The sequence below is a fragment of the Palaemon carinicauda genome, unplaced genomic scaffold, assembly GCF_036898095.1.
Source record: "Palaemon carinicauda isolate YSFRI2023 unplaced genomic scaffold, ASM3689809v2 scaffold394, whole genome shotgun sequence".
In the NCBI taxonomy this organism is placed as follows: domain Eukaryota; kingdom Metazoa; phylum Arthropoda; class Malacostraca; order Decapoda; family Palaemonidae; genus Palaemon; species Palaemon carinicauda.
Genome location: NW_027171608.1, coordinates 72,224 through 98,749, shown reverse-complemented (window position 1 = coordinate 98,749; position 26,526 = coordinate 72,224). Strand labels below are relative to the sequence as shown.

The window sequence follows — 26,526 nt, the reverse complement described above, 5'->3', positions numbered from 1 at the left end:
TAGTCCGGGACCATCAATCCCCGGGCTTTTACAACCGTCTCTTCCTGGTAGCCAAGAAGACAGGAGGTTGGAGACCGGTGCTGGACGTCAGTGCGCTCAATGCTTATGTCACCGAGCAGACGTTCACGATGGAGACGACGAAGTCGGTCCTAGCAGCGGTCAGGCAGGAGGACTGGATGGTCTCGTTAGACCTGAAAGACGCATACTTTCACGTCCCCATCCATCCAGACTCCCAACCTTTCCTGAGATTCGTCTTTGGAAAGGTTGTATACCAGTTCCAAGCCCTGTGCTTTGGCCTAAGCACGGCACCTCTTGTGTTTACGCGACTGATGAGGAATATTGCGAAATTCCTTCACTTGGCAGACATCAGAGCCTCCCTCTATTTAGACGACTGGCTTTTAAGAGCTCCCACAAGTCGTCGCTGTCTGGAGAATCTCAGATGGACTATGGATCTGACCAAGGAACTGGGCCTCCTGGTCAATTTAGAGAAGTCCCAGCTCGTCCCATCCCAGACCATTGTTTACCTGGGTATGGAGATTCAGAGTCGAACTTTTCGGGCTTTTCCGTCGGCCCCAAGGATCAACCAAGCCCTAGAGTGCATCCTGAGCATGCTAAGAAGGAACCGATGCTCAGTAAGGCAGTGGATGAGTCTAACAGGGACACTTTCATCGCTGGCCCTGTTCATCGAGTTAGGGAGACTCCACCTCCGCCCCCTTCAGTATCATCTGGCTGCTCACTGGATCAAGGACATGATGCTAGAGACGGTCTCAATTCCTGTTTCCAAAGAGATGAGGTCTACTCTAACGTGGTGGAAGAACAGCATTCTTCTCAAGGAAGGTCTTTCGCTGGCTGTTCAGACCCCCGACCACCGTCTCTTCTCGGATGCATCAGACTCGGGCTGGGGTGCGACATTGGACGGACAGGAATGCTCGGGAACATGGAATCAGGAGCAAAGGACACTTCACATCAATTGCAAGGAGTTGTTGGCGGTTCATCTGGCCTTAATGAACTTCAAGTCCCTCCAGCTAAACAAGGTGGTGGAGGTGAACTCCGACAACACCACAGCCTTGGCTTACATCTCCAAGCAGGGGGGGACTCATTCGAGGAAGTTGTTCGAGATCGCAAGGGACCTCCTCATTTGGTCAGAAGATCGAAGGCTCACGATGGTAACGAGGTTCATTCAGGGCGATATGAATGTCATGGCAGATCGCCTCAGCCGGAAGGGTCAGGTCATCCCCACAGAGTGGACCCTTCACAAGAATGTTTGCAGCAGACTTTGGTCCCTGTGGGGTCAGCCAACCATAGATCTGTTCGCTACCTCGATGACCAAGAGGCTCCCATTGTATTGTTCTCCGATTCCAGACCCGGCAGCAGTTCACGTGGATGCCTTTCTGCTGGATTGGTCCCATCTCGACCTGTATGCATTCCCGCCGTTCAAGATTGTCAACAGGGTACTTCAGAAATTCGCCTCTCACAAAGGGACACGGCTGACGTTGGTTGCTCCCCTCTGGCCCGCGAGAGAATGGTTCACAGAGGTACTACAATGGCTGGTCGACGTTCCCAGGACTCTTCCTCTAAGAGTGGACCTTCTGCGTCAACCTCACGTAAAGAAGGTACACCCAAACCTCCACGCTCTTCGTCTGACTGCCTTCAGACTATCGAAAGACTCTCAAGAGCTAGAGGCTTTTCGAAGGAGGCAGCCAGAGCGATTGCCAGAGCAAGGAGGACATCCACTCTCAGAGTCTATCAATCTAAATGGGAAGTCTTCCGAAGCTGGTGCAAGGCCAATGCAGTTTCCTCAACCAGTACCACTGTAACCCAGAATGCTGACTTCCTGTTACATCTAAGGAACGTTAGATCCCTATCAGCTCCTACGATCAAGGGTTACAGAAGTATGTTGGCAGCGGTTTTCCGCCACAGAGGCTTGGATCTTTCCTCCAACAAAGATCTACAGGACATCCTTAGGTCTTTTGAGACCTCTAAGGAACGTCGGTTGTCCACTCCAGGCTGGAATCTAGACGTGGTCCTAAGGTTCCTGATGTCATCTAGATTTGAACCGCTCCAATCAGCCTCTTTCAAGGACCTCACATTAAAAACTCTTTTCCTCGTATGCCTAGCAACAGCTAAAAGAGTAAGTGAGATCCACGCCTTCAGCAGGAACATAGGTTTCACATCAGAAACGGCTACATGTTCCTTGCAGCTCGGTTTTTTGGCTAAAAACGAGCTTCCTTCACGTCCTTGGCCTAAATCGTTCGAGATCCCTAGCCTATCCAACTTGGTGGGTAACGAGCTGGAGAGAGTACTTTGCCCAGTCAGAGCTCTTAGGTACTATCTAAAAAGGTCAAAACCCTTACGAGGACAATCAGAAGCCTTATGGTGTGCTGTTAAGAAGCCTTCGCTACCAATGTCTAAGAACGCAGTTTCTTACTACATCAGGCTTCTGATTAGAGAAGCTCATTCTCATATGAAGGAAGAAGACCTTGCTTTGCTGAAGGTAAGGACACATGAAGTGAGAGCTGTGGCTACTTCAGTGGCCTTCAAACAGAACCGTTCTCTGCAGAGTGTTATGGATGCAACCTATTGGAGAAGCAAGTCAGTGTTTGCATCATTCTATCTCAAAGATGTCCAGTCTCTTTACGAGAACTGCTACACCCTGGGACCATTCGTAGCAGCGAGTGCAGTAGTAGGTGAGGGCTCAGCCACTACATTCCCATAATCCCATAACCTTTTTAACCTTTCTCTTGAATACTTTTATTGTTGTTTTTGGGTTGTACGGTCGGCTAAGAAGCCTTCCGCATCCTGGTTGATTTGGCGGGTGGTCAATTCTTTCTTGAGAAGCGCCTAGGTTAGAGGTTGTGATGAGGTCCTTTAGTATGGGTTGCAGCCCTTTATACTTCACCTAAGAGTCGTTCAGCATCCTAAGAGGACCGCTACGCTCAGTAAGGAAGACGTACTTATTAAAGGCAGAGTAATGGTTCAAGTCGACTTCCTTACCAGGTACTTATTTATTTTATATTGTTATTTTGAATAACTAATAAAAAATGAAATACGGGATACTTAGCTTCTTTGTTAACATGTATACTGGTCTCCACCCACCACCCTGGGTGTGAATCAGCTACATGATCATCGGGTAAGTTTAATATTGAAAAATGTTATTTTCATTAGTAAAATAAATTTTTGAATATACTTACCCGATGATCATGATTTAAAGGACCCGCCCTTCCTCCCCATAGAGAACCAGTGGACCGAGGAGAAAATTGAGGTCTTGTTGACAAGAAGTACTTGAGTACCTGACCACAGATGGCGCTGGTGAGTACACCCCCACCTGTATAGCGATCGCTGGCGTATCCCGACCGTAGATTTCTGTCGGGCAACGGAGTTGACAGCTACATGATCATCGGGTAAGTATATTCAAAAATTTATTTTACTAATGAAAATAACATTTTCTTATGGAAATGTCAGTTTAATATTTTATTAAATATTTTGTTACAGTTTATATAGCAAGTACTAGAGACGATATTGCATTCTCATTCAAGCCCGTGGCAGCAGAATAAGTTCTCACAACGGGTAGGACTAATTACGGTCTTTTGTGTAAGAGTTTAAAAGTGCAAGTTTCAGTACTAATTTAGGGCAGTGAATTCATTCAGCACAGTGGACGTCATTTTCCTAGCCTTAGACCTCTTCCAAGCTCCCCGGCCCATGGGAGAAGGAACGTCGATCGGCGAAAGGAAACGAGAGGCGTTAGCTCACGAGCAAACGTCCTCGCGAGTGTTCCTGTTCACGTTCCCAAGAATGCTCACCCTTGGTATGGGAAAGCAAAGAGCATTGGACGTTAAGCTACTTACACTACTTTTAGAGTCTTGCATTGCATCTCATTTGCTGATAATTGAAATACTATAAGTCATAGATATTCGCTGATAATATCAATGCTTTCGAACCATCATAGACACGGTTTTTGTCCCAGAGCGCCAGTCGGCCATATGAACCCTCTGGTCGGAACCGAATGCGCCGAGCGGCATAATGAAGATCATTTTGCCATAACGCTCAGCGCTAAGTCTTTCAAGACGGACGATCGGCGCCTTGTCTTTCAGGACGATCGCCTCCTCGTCTTTCAGGACTATCGGCGCCTCGTCTTTCAGGACGATTGGACGATCGCCACCTCGTCTTTCAGGACGACAGGACGATCGCCGCCTCGTCTTTCAGGACGACAGGACGATCGCCGCCTCGTTTTTCAGGACGACAGGACGAACGCCGCCTCGTCTTTCAGGACGAACGACGAATGCCGCCTCGTCTTTCAGGACGACAGGAGGAACGCCACCTCGTCTTTCAGGACAATCGCCGCCTCGTCTTTCAGGACGATCGCCGCCTCGTCTTTCAGGATGACAGGACGATCGCCGCCTCGTCTTTCAGGACTACAGGACGATCGCCGCCTCGTCTTTCAGGACGATCGCTGCCTCGTTCTTTCAGGACGAAAGGACTATCGCCGCCTCGTCTTTCAGGACGACAGAACGATCGCCGCTTCGTTTTTCAGGACGACAGGACGATCGCCGCCTCGTCTTTCAGGACGATCGACGCCACGTCTTATAAGATTTCTGTCAAAGGATGACATTAGTGATCACTTTTCTCCTGTTGAATTATTTGAGATTAACAGAAGGAGAAGATCCTAAGTTCTGTTGCTCCATGTTCCCCACCCACTGAATTTTCACGTGGTCATTAATGGAGCTTTAAGGGTAATGGGAGACTGGTTAGAGTCTCAGAAGGACCAAGGAAAGACAACTTTCTTTTTTCTTCTGAATAAACTGGACTCTAGATCTTGTATCTGGTACGAGATTATTATTATTTTTTTCTAGCAAGCTACAACCCTAGTTAGAAAAGCAAGAGGCTCCAATGGGGGAAAAAAAGAAATATAAATGGTGAGGAAAGGAAATATTGAGATAAATAAATGTTGAGAATATATTTTTGTTCCATAACTGAAATACAAACCATGCTATTTACATGGGGTAATTACTTCGGCGTAGCTGAACGACCAGCCATAAAAGTTTTAACGAGGGTTTCCTACCCCTCCGCTAGTTAGCGGGGGGTAGGGAGGGGTAGATAGCTACCCCTCCCCCTCACACACACCGAAGAATACTCCACTTTACTTTTGGCTCGGATAGCGATCGGAAGTCTCCGCTCCTATCCTCACTTGACGGCCATTATTGTTTTGTCTTTTAACTTACCTTTTCTTATACTTAATATTTGTTCCGTAACCGAAATACAAACCACGCTATTTACATTGGGGTTACCTTTTAGCACAGCTGAAATGACGAGCCAATAGTTTTAACGGGGGTTAATTACCCCCGCGCTAGTTAGCGGGGGGGGGGGGGGGGTAAGGGAAGGGTAGCTTGCTACCCCTCCCCCCCACACCGGTGACTTGCTTCACTTCACTTTTGGGTCGGCAATGAACAGACGTGTCTGTCCATTGTCCTCGTTGACAGTCTTTAATCTTTTTTCTGTTTTTTCTCTACAGCTTGTGTGTGTTTGAAGTTGACTGCCTTTTATCTTTGCTATGCGTACGTGCCCTGGTATTGCCGGCCACCCTTGTGGGACCTTTATGTCGGCCTTGGATACGGATCCTCACACACCCTTTACCCTCAGTGTTGCGGCCGACGGTGTGACCAGGAAAACGTGTAGTGAGTGTAGAGAGTGGTCTGCCTCCCAGTGGGAGATGTTTGGCCGCCGGCGTAAGAAGAAGTCCAAGAGAGACCGTTCTCCTTCGGGGGTTGCCTTGAAGGAGGAAGGTTATTGGGACTCTTCTTTCGTCGCCCAAACCTCCTCCGAAGCTCCCCCTCGTCCGGCTCCTAAGGAGAGTCGGCCGAGTGGTAGCGCAGGCCCTAGTTATGTTTCCTGACCTTAGGTGGGGGGAGAAGGCGTCGCCTCCCATAGCGGGGTGGTTCCCCCTCCTCCTCCGGGGGAGGTTGTTGATAATTCATTGTCTAATGATGATCTTTTACAGATTTGGGCTTCCCTGGGGCTTAAGGGCTTGCCCTCCAGGGTTGCCCTGATTGACCTTGTCTCGTTGTGGGCCGCCGTTAAGCAGTCGCCGGCGGTAGCAGAGGTAGACCCTCTGTCTATCGTCAACGTCGTGGGGGCAGAGGCCTCCGACGGGGCGGGGCAATCCTCTGCAGGTGCAGTTGAGGATGTTGGTGCTGACGGCTCTCCTCCCCCTTCCGTATATACTTCGAAGGGGGAAGTGAGTCCTACGGGCTCGTCTGCTGTCCTACGGGCTCGTCTGCTGTCCTACGGGCTCGTCTGCTGTTCAGCTTCCCTCTAAGGGGAGTGCCTTGACTGAGACTCCCCTTCGGAGGACTGATGGTCCTGATGATCTTCCCCGTGGCTGCCTTCGCCGCAAGGCTCACCGTCCGCTGCATCGCAAGGGCCTCCCATCCCCTTATAAGGGGGTTAAGAGGCGCCTTTTTGGATCTTCTTCCTCCGAAGGGGACTCTCATCGTCGTATTCACCCTACAGCTCCTGCTCCTTTGGACCTCTCTGCGGACCGGTCTCATACTCCTGCTAAAACTTCACCTTCTGGGGACCTCGTCACCCGACGGGCAGCGGTCCCTTAGGGGCAAAGGGATTCTTCCCTTTTACGTGCAGCGTTATCGCACAGGCGCTCTCCTGCTCGTCAGCGCTCTCATGCTCGTCAATGCTCTCCTGCTCGTCAGCGCTCACCTGTTCGCCAGCGCTCTCCTGATGTTCGCCCTCCTTCTCACCAGCGCTTTCCTGAGGACATCCTCCATCCTGTGGTTCCTGAAAAGCGCTCAGCGTGCCAGCGTTCCCCTGCTCGCCCTTCAGGAGTGTTAGTGCACAGGCGCGCTCCTGCTCGTCAGCGCGCTCCCGTTCGTCAGCGCTCTTTTGAGGATCATCGCCCTCTTGCTCGCCAGCGCTCCCCTGTGATCTCTGAACATCCTGCAGTCCCTGTTGGGCACCCTGCGCGCCATCAGTCTCCTGAGCTCTCTCGCTATCCTTATCTTGTTTCTAATCAACATCATCCGCGTTCTCCAGCGCGTGTTTCTAGAGCACATGTTCGCCCACACGCCTACGCTCTTCCTGTTCCTGTTAGTGAACGCGCCGCGCCAACTGCTCCTTCACAGGATTTCACGTGTCACCCTTTTGCTCGCCAGCGATCACCTGCTCGCCAGCGTTCACAGACGATCCTAGTATCGCCTGCTCGTCAGCGTTCTCCTACGCGTCAACGATCACCTGATCATCGGCGATATCCGGACCGCCCGCGTGACTTACAACCTGCGCGCACGCGGTCTCCAACGCATCGTCGGCCAGAGATTCTGGAAGGACATGGTTCGCCCTCTGCTAGCTCGCCCTCGCGCGATCATTCCCCTGCGCTTCCTGCGCGCTATGGCTCGCCAACGCATCGCCATGCGACAACGCGCCATCGCTCACCTGCGCGCCAGCGTTCGCCAGCTAACCACTGATTGCCTGCTCGCAATCCCTCTCCATCGCGCTGCAGGTCTCCTGACCCACGTCGCCAGCGATCTTCGGAGCGTTCTCACACACCCACGTGGCAACGCGTTCCTTCGCCATCACGCCAACGCATTCGTTCGCCGACTCGGCCACGCGCTCATTCGCCTGTACGCCCTCACGCCCACTCGCCTGCACGCCCGCGTGACCGCTCACCCGCGCGACAGCTCGCCCGCTCGCCCGCGCGACCGCTCGCCCGCTCGCCCGCGCGACCGCTCGCCCGCGCGACCGCTCGCCCGCGCGATCACTCGCCTGCGCGCCCCCACGACCGCTCGCCTGCGCGCGCGCGACCGTTCACCTTCGCGCGACCATTGCAGCCAGTGGTAGCAGCAGGAACGCGTGTTTCCAGACAGCGCTTTGGATCGCCTCCATCTAAACGCAGGACTGTTGTGCAGGACAGGGAAGACACTGCGGAGAGGTTAGTCCGTCTTTCTCCCCCCCCCCTTCTTTTCAGGCAGGTACTTTGGTGTCCACTCCAAAGGATCACCCGATCCCTTTCCCTCCAGCGAGGATTTCGGACCCTGTGTCCGTGGAGCAACAGACTTGGTTTGGTCCTCTGATGCGGGCGTTACTGAGGGTAATGAAACCAGCACTCTCCGATCAGGGCGACAAACCAACGGCTGCCTCTCCTACGCTGAAGAGAAAGAGAGGAGTGAACTTCGTGGTGACTTCCCCCAGTGCGAAGTTGGTTCCCAAGAGGTCTGTCACGAAGGCCCTTTCTCCTGCTCGAGCGTTTTCTGCTTCTCCCGTGGACGAGGCTTTTCCGTCCTCGGGTGAGTGCAGTGAAGCGGTAGTCTTCCCCTCGGCACCAAGGGGGGAGCCTTCTCTTCATGGAGGAGAGTCGTCTTGTGCGGAAGGGACTCCTCGAACCTCTTTGTTGGGATCCTGTATCCCTCCCAGGAAGGAATCCAAGGATTCCAAGACCGTCCCAAAAAATCATATTTGAGGATTCGGCAGGAACCCGCGGCTTCCCGGGGGAACGTCCACGCTTCACCCCAGGAAGAGATTCCGGGGACAGGAGACTTAGCTGCCAGCCCGCAAGGAGGAGATCAGCAGGAACCCGAACATGCCTTCTGGCAGGTCCTGAGCCTGATGAGGCAACTCAACGGGCTTATGGATCCCGTGATCGCCCCCCGTGAAGGCAAGGACACTATCTTGGACGAAGTGTTTGACGTTCGGAAGGGCCCTAAGTCCAGTGCGGCTCTGCCCTGGTTTCGAGGTCTGAAGAGTGCCAGAGCCAGGGCCAACGCCCAGCTCGTGATTTTTGCCTCCTCCCGTCGTTCCTCTGCCGGGAACAAGCTCATCCCTCCTCCTCTTCTCAAGCAGAGGAGGTATTTTGAGATCTTGGGTGAGTCCAGTCTCGCTCTTCCTCTCCATCACTCCGTGGAGGAGCTGGCGAAGGGAGTTCCCCTTGAGAAGCTCTCTGCCCGGCAGGTGTCGTTCTCGAAGTGTGCCATGCAGGCCACTTCGTGGCTGGATTTTTGGCTAGGAACTCTGGGCATCCTATTGTGCTCCGAGGACTTGTCTAAGGAGACCAATAGGAAGGCCCTGGAGACCTCCTTACTCTCGGGCACCCGCTCCATCGAGTTTTTGGCGCACCAGGTCACCACCCTGTGGGCCAACTCGGTGTTGAAGCGGCGCGATGCAGTGACTGAGAGATTCCATCCGAAGGTCCCCGCCGTGGATGTGTGTAGGCTCAGACATGCTTCCCTTCTTGGGGAGAACCTGTTTGAGCCACAAGACATGGAGCGAACTGCTGAGAGGTGGAGGAAATCCAGCACGGACTCCCTCCTCCATAGGGCCCTTACAGCTCGGCCCTATAAGCCTCCAGCTCCACCGCAACAGCAGCAGCAGCCTCGTAAGGCTCCGAAGCAGGCACCGGCAGTTAAGAAGGTGGTGTCTAAGCCCCAGCCCTTTCCAGCCAAGGTCAAGAGGGGCGGCAAGTCCTCCAGGGGAGGCAAGACTCCTAGGGGTAGCGGCCCCGGCCGCAAGCCCTAGGGGTGGCAGTCCCCCTGCGTGTCCACCTGGGGGGGGGATGCCTTCAGCGTTGCGTCCGCAGGTGGCAGCAACATTGGGCCAATGCTTGGATGGTCTCAGTGATCGGCCAAGGCTATCGCGTCCCGTTCACAATATTTCAACCTCCCTTGACTGCGAATCCAGTGTCGTTGAGCTCCTATGCCACGGGGTTGGCAAAGGGGCTAGCCCTTCGGGCCGAAGTCGAGACCATGCTAGAGAAGGGTGCTCTCCAGGAGGTCGTCGACGGCTCCCCAGGCTTCTTCAGTCGACTCTTTCTTGTAAAGAAGGCGTCTGGAGGCTGGAGACCTGTCATCGACCTCTCAGCTCTGAACGGGTTTGTCAAGCAAACCCGGTTCAGCATGGAGACAGCAGACACGGTCAGATTTGCTGTGAGACCACAAGACTTAATGTGCACACCGGATCTAAAGGACGCGTACTTCCAGATCCCAATCCATCCGTCTTCCAGGAAGTACCTGAGATTCTGCCTAGACGACAAGATCTACCAGTTCAAGGTGCTGTGTTTCGGTCTCTCCACAGCTCCTCAGGTGTTCACCAGAGTGTTCACCCTGATTTCATCTTAGGCGCACAGGAACGGCATTCGTCTCCTTCGTTATCTGGACGATTGGCTGATCTTAGCAGACTCGGAGTCGACCCTTCTTCGGCACCGAGACAGGCTTCTGGATCTTTGCCAGGATCTGGGGATCGTGGTAAACCTCGAGAAGTCCTCTCTGCAGCCGTCCCAACGACTGGTTTATCTAGGCATGCTAATAGACACCAATCTCCACAAAGCCTTTTCATCAGACGACCGGATAGCAAGGCTGAGGAGGGTGGCGGAACCCTTCCTTAGGCGAGAAGAGCTCCCCGCCCAGTCGTGGTTGCGTCTCTTAGGTCACCTATCCTCCCTGGCTCGTCTGGTTTCAAACAGCCGCCTCAGGATGAGATCCCTACAGTGGCGGCTCAAGTCCCGGTGGAATCAAGGATCCAATTCTCCTGACATTCTGATCCCGATGGGGTCTTTGGAACAGACGGACTTGCGGTGGTGGCTGGTCGATGAGAACCTGCTGAAGGGAGTGAGTCTTCTCGTCCTCCCCCCGGAATTGACTCGGTTTTCGGACGCGTCAAAAGAAGGGGGGGGGGGGCGCACGTTCTGAACCAGAGGGACTCAGGCCTTTGGTCAGAATCAGAAAAGTGCCTACACATCAACCTGCTAGAATTGAAGGCCGTCTTTCTGGCTCTTCAGCAGTTCCAACGGTCCCTGGCGGGCCACTCCGTGGTGGTGATGAGTGACAACACCACGGTAGTGGCTTATATCAACAAGTAGGGAGGCACTTTTTCGCAGCAGCTATCCCATCTTGCAGTAGAGATTCTGAGGTGGACCGAAATCCACTCGATAACACTATCAGCTCGCTTCATTCCTGGCAAGAGGAATGTGCTCGCCGACATTCTGAGCAGGGCCTCCCAGATAGTGAGTACCGAGTGGTCTTTGGATCCTCAGATAGCCAACAAAGTCCTGACTTTGTGGGGTTCCCCGACTGTGGACTTGTTCACGACAGCGTTGAACTTCAAGCTGCTGCTGTAGAGCTCCCCAGTCGCGGACCCCAAGGCTCTCTGGCAAGATGCTTTCCAGCAACGGTGGGACAACATCGACGTGTACGCCTTCCCACCGTTCTGTCTGATGAAAAGGGTGCTCAACAGGACCAGACTGTCGGTCAACTGTTCGATGACTCTGGTAGCTCCGCTATGGCATCACGCGGAATGGTTTCTGGACCTTCTGCAGCTCCTAGCTTAGCTGCCGAGGGAACTTCCTCCACGACACAAGCTTCTCAGACAACCCCACTCCGGCGTCCCTCACGTGGCCTCGCTTCGGCGTCCCTCACAAAGCCGTGGCCTCGCTTCGGCTTCACGCCTGGGGACTATCCAGCGTCTCCTCACGGAGAGAGGCTTTTCGCAACAGGTTGCGGAGAGAGTGTCTCGGCACCTGCGAAGGTCCTCTGAGGGAATCTACCAAGCAAAGTGAAGTGTCTTTTGTGGTTGGTGTCGTGGGAGGGGTATCTCTCCACTCGATGCCACTATTCCAGCAATAGCAGACTTCCTCGTTTATCTGCGGGAAGAAATGCGCCTTTCTGTCTCGGCAGTGAAAGGCTATCACTCAGCCTTAAGCTTGGCCTTCAGGCTAAAGGGCGTGGATATTTCTTTATCGCTAGAACTCTCTTTACTCATACATAGCTATGAGCTTACCTGCCCCCAGTCGGAAGTGAGACCTCCACCTTGGAACGTGGTTTGAGTCCTCAGGGCTCTTAAGAGACCTCCCTTCGAACCATTACACCAGGCCTCCGATCGCCACCTGTCTTGGAAGACGGCTTTACTACTCGCTTTGGCTTCGGCCAAGCGGGTTAGTGAACTTCATGGTCTCTCGTACGACATCGCCCATTCAAGGGGATGGGGGGAGGTAACGTTCAGGTTCGTCCCTGAGTTTGTTGCCAAAACTCAGAATCCTGGAGTGCTGAATCCTCGCTTCGACTCTTTCAGGATCGCGAGTCTCTGTTCTGTAACAAGCGACCCAGACCAGCTGCTACTATGTCCAGTGAGGTGTCTGAGGCACTACTTGAAGAGAACGGCTGCAGTCCGTCCTCAAGTGCGAGCTTTGTTTGTAAGCACAGGCAGGACTAAGAGGTGGGTCACCAGGAACACCATCTCAGCTTGGATTCGAAGGGTTATCCACCATGCCTTGAATCCAGACCCTCCTCCGTCACGTCGCCCTAGGGCACACGATGTCAGGGGTGTTGCTACATCCCTGGCCTTCAAGAGAAACTTCTCTGTGACGCAGGTACTTCAAGCTGGGGTCTGGAAGTGTCAGACGACCTTCACAGCCCACTACCTGTAAGACGTGACTCACAGGAGCCTCGATACGTTTTCTATCGGCCCTGTGGTGGCTGCACAACAGCTGGTCTAACCTCAGGCTCCTTTTTGGACAAGTAGCAGTAGGTTGAGGGCGTTGTTACCCGGTCTTAGTCTGCTTGAATGAAAGAGTATGTCTGACCCTTACTACTTTCTTCATTCTCCCCTCTCTTGGGGAAGCAGCATCCTGGTCCTCGCATAGCTGACCTCGACCTCTGCAGGTAACCCATGCTTCTTTGTGCTCCTAGTATTAAGCTTAATACTGTTGCGTCCCCCATACCCTGACGAGGTGGTATTGGAAACGTCCTATCCTAGATTCCTATCTAAAGGTGTCAAGGTCAACTTCATAGGACGAGTCACACTTTCCTCCACACACTGCTTATGTAGGCCACTCGTTCCTAGCGATGCTAGGAACTTGTGAGGTGCAGGGGCTCCTTTTCTCTAGTGCTGCTCACTGAGGGATTGAGCCCCCGGGCAAGCCGAAGTCAGTAAGGCTGGGGACTTTCCACCCTTCCTAAGGGGAAAGTCACCTAATGTAAATAGCGTGGTTTGTATTTCGGTTACGGAAAAAATGACAAATTCGAAGATAATTTGTATTTTTCCTAACCATAACAAACCTTAGCTATTTACACATATGTGCCCGCCATCCCTGACCCCCAAGTCAAGTCCTACCTCTGAGTGAAGTGAAGCAAGTCACCGGTGTGTGTGTGGGGGGGGGGGAGGTGTAGCAAGCTACCCTTCCCCTACCCCCCGCTAACTAGCGCGGGGATAATTAACCCTCGTTAAAACTATTGGCTCGTCATTTCAGCTGCTCTAAAAGGTAAACCCAATGTAAATATCTAAGGTTTGTATAGTTAGGAAAAATACAAATTATCTTCGAATTTGTCATATTTAAACATTATTAATGCTTATGTATATTTTTGTGTATAGAATATAGTAAGTTTCCTTTGCTTTCAGTGTTGTCGGTGTGTGTTGTGTATGTCTACGAGAGTGATTGCCGGCTTTGCAAGCCACTACGATCTTTTCTTGATCACGACCTTTTACTCCTAGGCCACCATGGTTGCCTTCGTGGAGACCAGCCCTTCTCTTGAGGTCGTTCACCTCTTACTCCGTACTACGCCTACGTAGCCTCTCAGGACCGAGTCGCTATTTCGTTTTATTTGTCTGAATTATTTTTATGAATATAATTGTGTTTTAACTTTTCTGCTCAGGGCTCATGTCCCTTCGGGGGTCGCTAATCCTTGGAACATTCAAAGTCAATTGCATAATTATAATGTTATAATTCTGTTTTGTTAACCTTCATCCCCCCCCCCCTCACCTGAGCATGCCGGGTGGAGCATGCCGGGTGGGGGAGGGGGCTGCATACCTTCTTTCGTTCTTATGTTCTTTTCCTCGGGGTTTCTCTTCGGAGTTTCACCCGGGGGAATTTCTGTTAAATAATTAATCTGTTTTATTTTACAGTTTACGATGCTGTTTCTTCGTGCCTGTTGTGTGCCTTCGAAGCAGAGCTGTCCTGTTTATCCTGGGGAGTCGGCTTCGCCGCCGTCTCTCAAGGCGTTCGTCAGGGGTGTTCCCTTCTCTTAGAAGTTCCCCCGTGACTACTGCCAGCTCTTCATTGCATCCAAGAACGATAAGGAGGTTCGCCTCCAGGTAGTTAGTTAACTTCCCTTTTTACTTTTCCTTGGTCCTTAGGCGGTTATGCTCTTGTGACTGAGCGGCCGCCCTTGTGATTTTCTCAAGGGGCTGAGCGGTTGCAAGGCTAGACCATGGTACTAGTGACTATGCTCTCGGGGCTGAGCGGTCACTTCTGTAGCTACGCTCAAGGGGCTGAGCAGCTGCAGGATCAGTCTGGCCCTCTCTCGTTCACGAGGGAGGCCGCACTAAGGGCTCCTCGGAGGAGGATTGGTCCTTCTGTCTCTTCTACGAAGTGTCCACTCCCGTTCGCGTGAGAGGACACTCACAGAGACACTTCTTCGGAGGATTGTTCCTGTTTATGTCTGCGGATCTCACGGCCTTTTGGGGCTCCATCACCAGTCTCTTCTACGAAGTGCTCACCTCTCCCGTTCGCGAGAGAGGCCACTCATAGAGACTCCTCTTCGGAGGTTTGTTCCTGTTGTCAACAGCTTGCTGTTCAGTTACTAGCACTTCGGTATTCAGTGACAGGGAAACTTCGGTTTCTCTTTTTCCCTGACTGTTCGGGGTCTCGGAGCTTTTGTTACGCAGTTCCCTCGGGCTCTCGTAACTTTAGTAACTTCTACACTTCGGTGATTAGTGACGGAGAAACTTTCGGTTTCTCGTTGCGTTGACCCTTCGGGGTCTTGCAACTAATCCCCTCGGGGTCTTGCAACTAATCCCCTCGGGGCCTAGCTACTCAACCTACGTTGGACCTTGGTCTCTCGTCCCTCAGTGTACCTGTTGCCTGCTGTATCCGTTCCTAACTGCAGACGAGCCTTGGCCGCCCACGCCCCCATTATCTAACGGGCTCCTCCCTTCGGGGCAGGAGAGACTTTCTCACACCTTGAGTAAGTCCCGTAAGTGCCAGGTATCACCTACGCGCCAACGTTCCCTTACGCGCTAGCGCTTGACTGCTGTTCCTGCTGTTCCTGAGTCTGCCTTCAGAGACACCCTGTTCCAGTATTCAATTAGGCTGCTACCAACGTCCCCTGTGCATTTGCGCACATCGTTGGGGTTCCTGAGATAGCGCACTGGCGCTCACCAGCGTTTCAGCCTACGGTGTCTCTAAGTGTCTTCTCCGAAGGACACCTCTCCCGTTCGCAGGAAAGGTGCCTCACAGAGACCACTCCTTGAAGTATCTAGCAGTCCCTCAGTTGATCGTCGGCACTGAAGTAGACCACCTGGTCCTCTTCAGGGGATACCCTCCCTTTTAGGGACAAATCCCAGTTCCTGATCTACGAGTTAGCCGATCCTTCAACCATTTCTGACGATCTAATGTTACACAGGGGCCTACGATCTTCACTCGCGCCTAAGCGCTGAAGACCGCCCGCCTGCGGGATTATTTCCTGCGCGCGATCCCGGGATCGTCTAGGATCGTTAGCCGACGATCTTCTGTTACGCGCTAAAGAGTAAATGCTGCAAATCGCCCGCGCGCGGGATGGTTTCCCACGCGCGATCTCCAAGGCCCTTCCGGTCACGGTTTTTCCGCGCGCGATTGTCAAAGATCGTTAACCCGGCAACGGTCGTTAGCCGGCGATCTTCGGATCCAGCGCTAGGCGCGCAAGCGCTGATGATCTTCTTAGTTCACGCGAGCGCCGAGGATTGGTCTGTGCGCTGGATGGTTTCCCGCACGCGACAACGAGGCCGTCCGCGCGCGGTTCTCCGCACACGATCATCGACGGCCGTTACCCGGCGATCTTCGGATCCAGCGGTAAGCGCGCAAGCACCGACAATCTTCTTAGTATGCATAAGCTCCGATGATCATTCTGTGCACGGGATGGTTTCCCGCGCACGGCAACGAGGCCATCCCCACACGATCGTCGACGGCCGTTAGCCGCCGATCTTCGGATTCGGCGCTAGGCACGCGAGCGCCGACGATCTTCACAGTTTGCGTAAGCGCCGAAGATCTTTACGTTCGCTGGATGGTTTCCCGCGTGCGACCATTGAGGCTCACGCATTCATTGCACGGATCGTCCGCGCGCAGTTTCCCGCTCGCGATCGTCGTAGATCGTTTGCGCGCGGGCACAGAGGTTTTCCCGCTCGTGATCGCCGACTATCTTCTCTTGCGCGCGAGGGCCGACAATCTTCGCTCACTCGTGAGCGTCGAAGATCGTCCATGCTCGCCTGAATCGCCGACGATCGTCTTTTATAGTTGGAGATCATACGCACACGGGCACCATAGTTTCCCGCTCGCTGTCCTACGGTCTTCTCTCACGCTAGCTCCGACGAATTTCGTATTCGCGTAAGCGCCGAAGATCATCAGCGTTATTCTTTCGCACGTGGGATGGTTTCCCACACGCAATCGCCGACGGCGCTAGCACCGGCGATCTTTTTTCGCTGAGATCGTTGGCGCGTGGGATGGTTTCCCTTGCTATCGCCCACGATCTTTCACGCGCAAGAGCCAGCGATCTACATACGCGGGGAAGCGCGGGGATCGTTCACGCGGACACCGATACGCCCACGCTCACGCGGGCATGCGGGCGTGGTTATACTGCTACGCATGCTTTATTCAAGCGCTACCCAGATCTGTGCTTTTCGCGTGATAGGCGCACCGTTTTCCGACGAGACCGCTCCCTGTTTACATCAGGGCTTATGGGGGTCAGGCCACCTCCGTGTTTCCCTCCCCCACTGCGCAGAGCAGCGCCCTCTCCGGAGGGGGGGAGGTTTACGGATAGGTCAAAGGTCTCTTCTTCCTTCTTTGCAGGTTCTCTAGGTGCGAACCCTCATGTGTCATCTCCCCCAGAGGATCAAACGATCCTCTTCCCTCCAGAGGGACTCCCTGTCAGTGCGAGGGTTGGTCAGCATCCCTGGTGGGATGCCGTCATCAGAACGTTCAAGTAGGCGATGAGCCTGTGCCTTTTGACTGGGGTCACTAATCAGTAGCAGCTTCCTCTCCCCCTGAAGGGAATCTCTGGCATGGTATCTCCCCCAAGGACTATCCTTTCCTTTCGCGAGTCCTTACGCAGGCGTTGAGCCCTCCTCGGACTTAATCTCCCCTCCCCTGCTGATGAGCACTACCCATCCCCAGGAGGGTCGGAAGATCCAGTCCTCTCCCTCTTCACTCCATTGGGAGAATCCCCGCCTTTTCATGAGGGTCCTATCGTGCGGAGGGTCCGAAGCCTTACGTCCTTCATCGCTGGGGTCCTGTTTCCCTCCTAGGAGGGATCCTAAGGCCCTGTTTTCCGCAAGGATCCGACAGGATACAGTTGGACCCTTGGGGCATGTCTACGAGTCTCCCTTTTATCTATAATGATGGCTCCAAATCTGATGCTGGCGTTGGATTTGGAGTACATAGTAATGGTTTTGATTGTGGAGGTACACTTCCTCTGACCGCCTCCATATTTACTGCCGAACTGTATGGCATATTAACCGCTATTGAGAAAATAGCGTTGGAGAAGGAGGGTAATTTTACAATTTTTAGTGATGCAAGGAGTGTCCTTCAAGCTATAAAAGTTTTTAATTCAAATAACCCTCTAGTTTTAAAGATTTTAGAATGGCTTTTTATTATTGGATGGAGAGGTATAACAGTTCGATTTTGTTGGGTTCCAGCACATATAAGTGTCTGAAAATGAGAAGGCAGATTCACTGGCTAAGAAGGCTGCATCCGAGTTGCTGCCAAGAAGGTATCCCATTCCCTGTAATGACCCCCCAGATGCTGAAGCCTTGATGAGGATGGGGGGCTTAGGGACTAGCAGTTGGGCTCTAATTAACAATGGGAACTACTTCCCCACTGGACCTCGGTGCCCAACTGTTGATCCAACTAAATTAGTCAGCACTTTCTCTCTGTTCTTTTGATTACTTTTTATTTTCTCCCATCTCTTCCTCTTGGGCATGAACTTGTTGACGACTTTAGCTTGTACGACTTAGGTTTTGACTGCTGCTTTGGATTTGGCGCAGGGGGGGATGGATGTCATACCATCTCAACCTGTACAAATTTAGATGCCATCACCCTCTGGCAGACCCCATTGGGTGCAGACTAAGTCTGTTAAGAGTCGGGCTCCAATGATCCGGTTTTAAGTCGCCCATATTTGTGGGTAATGGGTGACGCTAGGCATTGGAGTCGTCGGTGGGAGGGTGTTTAACTACCCCCGCTGACCAGTGTAGGCCCACCTTAAGAGAGGCAGCCCCTCTCTAATAGAGGACTGGTCCCCGCTGAAGCCTCTTCTCGTGTTGGGCCACATGGGATAGGAGGACTGAAATCCTCCGATAAGAGGTGGATGACCCGGCTTGCTTCTACTCCAAAAACTAACCCCTCTGTTGACGACCTGGAAACTCTAAAGGACCATGCTACTTATGTTAAAAAACAAAGTAATTTGGGTGACATGGAGAATTTGCGAATCCTTCACGTCACTCGGATCCCCATTGAAACCAATTACGATGTTCTATAGAAATTATTTCAATGTTATGGTCACATCAGGGAAATTAGAATGAGGCTTGAAGGTGACAAATGGGATTCATGGATATCATTTGATAACCATGATGAAGCATTAAAACCTATCAATGATATCATAAATATTAAAATCAGTAATTTGAATTTCAAGGGTGCTCTTTGCGATCGGGTACCTAAGAATCTGGATGTATATAGGCCTGCAGATTGGATTGATAAAGGTATAGAGGTAATTGTACCTTCCCAGAGAAAGCCAAAACCACCAAAGTGGCTTTTTGCTCAATCAGAAGGGAGTACTGGAAATTATTTCAAAATATGTAAATTTCTTCAAAAGAAAGTAGGTACTATCGCACCAGGAGATATATCTCGGTTTGGAAAGAACAGTTTCCTAATAAGTGCCAAATCAAAAACTCAATGGGTTATACTTTCCAATTTAAATACAGATAACGAAGACATAAAGCTGGATGTGAAACCCCATCTAAACTTCAGTTATGGAAGGGGAGTAGTTTTTAATAGAGACTTATATGAATTCACAGAAGAGAAGATATTGACCATGTGTCCTTTAACTGTGTGGAAAGTGCATAAAATCCCTAAAACGTCAATGATTATCCTGCCTTTGCCAGGATGCTGATGTGCCTTTCCACATTTACATAGAGAATGAACGAATTAAAGTGCGAACTTTTAAGCAGAAGCCGCTGCAATGTTTTAATTGCTTTAGATATGGGCACCCATCTAAAGTATGTAAGAATGATAAAATGTGTAGTACATGCTCTAATGTTTACCATGGAGACTGTACACTAGAGGCCAATTGTATAAACTGCAATTTGAATCACAAATCTACGGATAGGAATTCCCAGCAATATAAATTAGAAGAGGCTGCTCTCAATAAGTCCAGTATCGAACACATAAGTGTGGGGCATGCCAAGAGACTATTGAGTAAATCAGCAAGTTATGCAAAAGTATTAAAATCGGGAGAAAAAATGAGGCAGGAGACATCCAACCCACCTAATACTGCCTCTATTCTCCAGAAAAGAAATTTGCCATCTTCTGATAGAATTCTAGAGGATAAGGCAAGAATATCATGTAAGACCTTTCTCACCTCTAGTAAACCTTTGTCCCCCACTACAAAGGATAATACTAACCTCTCTCAGGCTATATCTTTGCCTGATTTGATGGAGGTTCCACATGAAACAGAATTATCAGGTGCACCTGTAGTGGGGAAAACATCAAAACCTAATAAATCACCAACTGTCAATAGGAAAAGAGAGAGACGTCCATCTCTCTCACCCCCATCCATTAAAAACACCAAAGTTATGACATCAAATAGATATGATGTTTTGCCTGTTGATATTTCAGATCAACAGGAAAACTTCTTGAATCAATCAAAAATTCAAGTGGAGGTCCACCATCCCCCACAAGAATTAGGTAACAACAACAATGAAAAGGCTAATATAAAACCTAATTTATCAAGACCCAAACTTAAAAAGCCTACAGAAAATATTGTCAAATCAAAAACTGTCAATGGGAAGACCTCATCAAAGATGTCTTCCAGAAAATAATACATAGTTTTTTCATCCATTTTGCAATGGAATTGTCAGGGTTTGAGGGCAAAATATGAAGAACTTAAGCTCTTAATTCACGAGCATTCCCCCATAATTGTATGTCTCCAGGAGAGCAAGCTTGATGCTAATACCCCTTGTCCTCGCGAATATATTAGTTATAGGACACCTTATCATCACGGAGTAGGGAGCCATGGCGAAAGTCTCATGTACATTCGTCGAGATGTTCCCCAAATACCTATATCTATACGTACAACCCTGCAGGCAGTTGTTGTACAAATTGATATAGGGAGAAAATATACAATATGCTCTCTGTACTTACCTCCAAATGATAATATTTTATATGATGATTTAGCAGAGGTCATTCAACAACTCCCTCAACCTTTTATCTTACTGGGAGATATGAATGGTAGACATCCTTTATGGAGTGATGTTTTGGCCAACACAAGGGGCAATATTATCTCATCAATTGTGGAGAATGAGGATGTGGGACTCCTTAATACAGGAGAGCCCACACACTTCCATGTTCAGACAGGTACTTTGTCATGCATTGACCTTTCAATTGCAAGCTCTAACTGCCTTCTTGATTTTGATTGGAGGACATTAGATGATTGGCATACTAGTGATCATGCACCAATCATTATAAACACCTATAAGGGTCCGCCTTTGCAAAGATCGCCACATTGGAATCTAGACAAGGCAGACTGGGTTAAATTTTCTGAGCTAAGTGAAATCGAAGGGAGAGCAGAACAGTTTGAAAGTGTTGATGATGCCAGAGACCTACTGAATGGAACTCTTCATACAGCAGGAGTCAATTCAATTCCCAAAACAACAGGGTTATTCAAACGACGACCAGTCCCGTGGTGGTCTTCAGAACTAACTGCACTCCACAGAGCCACAAGAAGATCTCTAAGACGATTGCGTAGACGCAGAACTGATGAGAATTTAATTATGTACAAGAAATGCAGAGCACAGTTCCGTCGTGCCATGAAAGAAGCAAGGCGCCAGTCATGGATGTCTTTTGTTTCCTCCATTAACAGTAGAACACCACCATCTTCTGTGTGGAGGAAAGTAAAAAAGATAGCTGGCCAATTCACCACCAACCCACCACCAGTGGTGAAGGTGAATGGCCAGTATGTAACTGAAGCAAATGAAGTTAGCAATGCCCTGGCTAATCATTTTTCAAATGTATCCAGCAAGTGTGAAGGAGCCCCTGGTCACCAGTATAGGAGCACTGAAGAAAAGAAAATTTTAAATTTTGCAACAAGAAGGGAAGAGTCGTATAATTCTCCTTTCACTGAAAGAGAATTTGATTCTGCACTTGCTCATTGCAATGATACAGTGCCTGGACCCGATGGAATACCATATGCAATGATTAAAAATGTACATTTTAATACAAAGCTATTTATTTTAAACATTATTAATAGAATATGGCATGATCATAGTTACCCAAGTGTTTGTGAACTAGCCATTATTTTAGCCTTTTTAAAACCCGGTAAAGACAAGTTTTTAGCAGCAAACTATCGTACTATTGCAATGACATCTTGTTTATGTAAAATCATGGAGAAGATGGTCAATGCAAGGCTGATATGGTACCTTGAAGAGAAAGGTATTTTATCACCGATTCAATGTGGATTCCGAAAAATGCACTCAACGACTGATGTGTTGATATGACTTGAGTCTTCTATTTGTGAAGCCTTTGCTTCCAAACAGCACCATGTTACAGTATTTCTTGACCTTGAAAAGGCATATGATACCACATGGAGATATGGTATTCTTAAAACCATTCATGAATTGGGATTGAGAGGAGAGCTGCCACTATTTATTGAGGCATTTCTTTCACGTAGAGTTTTTCAAGTGAGAGTGGGGGAAACTCTATCAGAGAGTAAGTGCCAGGAAGAAGGAGTTCCTCAGGGTAGTGTGCTGAGTGTAACCCTTTTTGCACTAGCAATTAATGGAATATCCTCAGCCATTCCCTAGGATGTTCTCTCAACATTATTTGTGGATGATCTCTCAATATCATTTGCTGGCACTAGAATGGCAATGGTTGAGAGAAAAATCCAACTCTCTATTGATAAAATTATCCAGTGGGCTGACATGAATGGATTTAAGTTCTCGACAAGTAAAACTACCATTGTCCATTTTTGTCGTATCCGGGGAGTACATCCAGACCCGGATATATACATTAAAGGTCAACGGATACCATGTGCAAGAGAAGCTAAATTTTTAGGTTTGATATTTGATTGTAGGCTTACATGGGTTTCTCACTTAAAAGCATTAAAAGCTAAATGTGTTGAAGCTCTGAATGTCTTAAAAGTATTGTCCCATACATCGTGGGGCAGTGGGGGGGGGGGGCCGCAGACCGCAATACTATCTTAAAATTATACAAGGCCTTGATTTTTTCCAAAATTAGTTATGGTTGTGAGGTATATTCTTCAGCCACCCCAAGCCGGTTAAAAATATTAGACTCGATACATCATGCAGGTATTAGATTGTCTACTGGAGCTTTTAAAACCTCGCCTATCCCAAGTCTCCTTGTTGATGCTGGAGAGTTGCCTCTAGACCTTTACCGAATGTCTTCCATTCTTCGGTATTGGTTTAGATTGCAAACACTCCCTAACTCTCTAGCCTTTCAGACTGCAAGCCTTCTAAGACATGCATCATACTTTGAGTTGCACCCAAAATCTACTCAACCTTATGGCTTTCGGGTGAAACGATTATTGAATAGTCTGGATATAAGTAGAAGTAAGGTACTTCCATTCAAGTTATCTTCAACGCCTCCATGGAAGTTACCAGAGATATCTTTTTGTAAATATTTTATAGGAGATAAGAAGAATGTCAGACCTAGAAGCCAGGTCTCTTTTTAATGAACATGTTAAAGAACATAGGGGATCAACTTTTATCTATACTGATGGCTCCAAATCTGATGCTGGCGTTGCATTTGGAGTACATAGCAATGGTTTTAATTGTAGAGGTGCACTTCCTCTGACCGCTTCCATATTTACTGCCGAACTGTATGGCATATTAACCGCTATTGAGAAAATAGCATTGGAGAAGGAGAGTAATTTTACAATTTTTAGTGATGCAAGGAGTGTCCTTCAAGCTATGGAAGTTTTTAATTCTAATAACCCTCTAGTTTTAAAGATTTTAGAATGGCTTTTCATTATTGGACGGAGAGATATAACATTTCATTTTTGTTGGGTTCCAGCACATGTTGGTGTGTCCGGGAATGAGAAGACAGATTCACTGGCTAAGGAGGCTGCATCCGAGTTGCTACCAAGAAGGTATCTCATTCCCTGTAATGATTTCTTACCTGACATCAAGAAATTGGTTTGCAATAAATGGCAACAGCAATGGGATAGTCAAGATGGCAATAAAATGCGAGAGATAACAAATGACATATCTCCTTGGAGGTATGATATGATGCCCCGAAAATGGGAGACGTCTCTTTGTCGTCTCCGTATTGGTCACACTCAGTTGACACACGAGTTTCTGCTGAAGGGCCAACACCAACCGTATTGTGACGACTGTTTAGTACCTCTAACAGTAAGGCATTTGTTGACCGAATGCCCCAATTATAACAACTTAAGGAATAGATATTTATTTGAGGCTCGAGGTGAGGGTGGCAGGTTCATCCTTGCCAAGATTCTTGGAAATGATGTGTCCTACCATGCAAGTGGCATTTTTAGATTTATTTCAGAAGCAGGTCTTCTGAAAAATATTTAACTTTTATGACATTCAACTTTTATGATTTTAATTGAATACTCTTTTATTTTTTATTTTATTTTATTTCTTATTTTTGTATACATAAATTAAATGTTACCGGCGTCAATGACCTCAGATGTCAGGATGCCTGAAAACTTTAAATCAATCAATCAATCCCTGTAATGATTTCTTATCTGACATCAAGAAATTAGTTTGCAATAAATGGCAACAGCAATGGGATAGCCTAGATGAGAATAAAATGCGAGAGGTAAAAAATGTCATATCTCCTTGGAGGTATAATATGATGACCCGAAAATGGGAGACGTCTCTTTGTCGTCTCCATATTGGTCACACTCGGTTGACACACGAGTTTTTGCTGAAGGGCCAACACCAACCGTATTGTGACGACTGTTTAGTACCTCTAACAGTGAGGCATTTGTTGACCGAATGCCCCAATTATAACAACTTAAGGAATAGATATTTGTTTGAGGCTCGAGGTGAGAGTGGCAGGTTCATCCTTGCCAAGATTCTTGGAAATGATGTGTCCTACTATGCAAGTGGCATTTTTAGATTTATTTCAGAAGCAGGTCTTCTGAAAACTATTTAACTTTTATGACATTCAACTTTCATGATTTTAATTGAATACTCTTTTATTTTTTATTTTATTTTATTTTTTATTTTTGTATGCATAAATTAAATGTTACCGGCGTTAATGACCTTAGATGTCAGGATGCCTGAAAATTTTAAATCAATCAATCAATCAATCAAGAGGGAAATCACCAATATGATCTCTTTTTGGATTCACTAGGTTATTGATCAACCTTTAATTCATACTCTCATCTACAAAGTCAAAGATAAGAACTCGTGATGTTAGGTTTGTAACTTTTTTGGATTCACTAGGTTATTGATCAACCTTAAATTCATACTCTCATCTACAAAGTCATACATTAAGAACTCGTGATGTTAGGTGTGTAACTAAGTCCCCAGTATTTAAAAAGAACTGTGGCACAGGTACTAAAAGTGGGAGTTTTGAAGCATCAGACAACATTCACATCCTACTACCTGTCACATGTATCCAACAGGAGCCTGGACACCTTCTCCATAGTCCCTGTGGTAGATGCACAACATTTGGTTTAAGATATTTATGCTTTTTTTGTAGGACAAGTAGCAATTGGTTAAGGGCAGATGGTAACTGTGATTAGTCAGGGATGGATGGTAGAGTGACTGGCCTCACCTTCCTTCACCTTTCCCCTCTCTTCAGGTGCAGCCCCTGTAGAGCTTTGGAAGCAGGCCTGTGCAGGTAGGAACCATATCCCATGTGTAACTGAAATATGAAATATATTTACATCCCTGTCCACCCAGCGAGGGTGAGTTGGGCAATGTCTAGGTTAAGCAAGCATAGTGTACCACTCCAAGAATCTTGAACTAGTCAAGTCACAGTGCTTAGTTCTCACACATTCACACAGATTGCCTAAGCCATCAACTCGCGTACATATTCAAGAGTTTAGGAAGTGCCAGGGTGTCTGTTTATTATGCTCGCATGAAAAGCTTAAAGTCACATTCCAGATTAAAATCCCACCCAGTTGGAATATAACTTCCTAGGGGTCAGTTGCTACAGTAAAGAGCGGAAGGGTTTTTATCGTGTTGGAACAAATGACATATTTCAAAATGTAATTTGCATTTTCCCTAAGTAATTTGCATTTTTCCCAACCATACAAACCTAGAGCTCTTCACTCACACTTTGCCCACCAACACCTGTCCTCTTGTAATTCCTGCCTGTAATCAAAAGTGATGTAGTAAAGCCAGTGTATGTGCGAATGGGGTGACTGGTCTAATCCCTGCCTTTCTGGCATTAACTAGTGGCAGGTTTTTATGCCTCACAAAAATGGTGATGGCTAGTTTTATCTTTGCCAAAGTAATATATCCACAGTGAGGAGCTCATGGTTTATATAGTTAGGAAAAATAACTTCCAATTTTGTCATAATGTCACCTATTCAGGTTGTCTTTGATCACCTTTTGAGAGCACCAAAACCTCATTGAAGTATTTCTCACCTATGCATCTACCTTTAGATGCAATCTCCTAAAGAAAGGTGCTGCCCACTCAAAGTAACAGTGGACAGTTGTTCACTCTTTTTAAATGGATGCAAAGATGTATAGACAAAGATTCCTAAAAGCAGGCAAAGGGATTGGCTGATCTCCTCAGGTCTTTTCGTAGGATAGATCTTGATGATCCCTCTCCTCATTCACCACCTAGTAGGTGGAGTTCCTCAGCAAAGGAAAAAGTTTTACCCGCAATGTTTCACTGTACCTGCCAGATACATTTGTTTACCTCAAGGTAAAAAGTTGTGGCTTGTTTTCCAGAAATCCGGAACAATATATCCCACATTAAAGAGCTCAAGGTTTGTCTAGTTAAGAAAATTACAAATTACTTATAAATTCGCCATGTCAGTAAGTAAATTCAGATTCTGGAACTTTAAACTTATGATAGTCAATCCATTAACACAAATAAGTAACAATGCTCATAGAAAAGTTCTTTTAGATATTTATAAAAGTAGGAATGTCAATGTTAAATTCTGCTATATGATGAGAAAAAATAGAGGGAGACTTTAAAAAAAAATTTTCTCGTTTCAGGTGCATCTTGTGCAACGAGCTATGTGAGACTGAAAATTCTCCTCTTCTCAATGAAAGTATAGAATCTAAAGTCCTACTAGCTGCATTAACTAAAATTTTAAAGGTAACTTTATTAAAGAGCACTTTGTATTATAAGGA

The 26,526-nt window shown here is 48.4% G+C and overlaps 1 long non-coding RNA gene across 1 annotated transcript in view; it reads left to right on the top strand.

The window, feature by feature from the left end:
- LOC137636807 (uncharacterized) overlaps window positions 1-26,526 on the top strand; it is a 54,836-nt gene that overhangs the window by 8,728 nt on the left and 19,582 nt on the right. Inside the window, exon 2 of the long non-coding RNA XR_011043231.1 lies at window positions 26,389-26,491. This is a non-coding gene — a long non-coding RNA (uncharacterized lncRNA). The remainder of the gene's footprint in view (window positions 1-26,388; window positions 26,492-26,526) is intronic.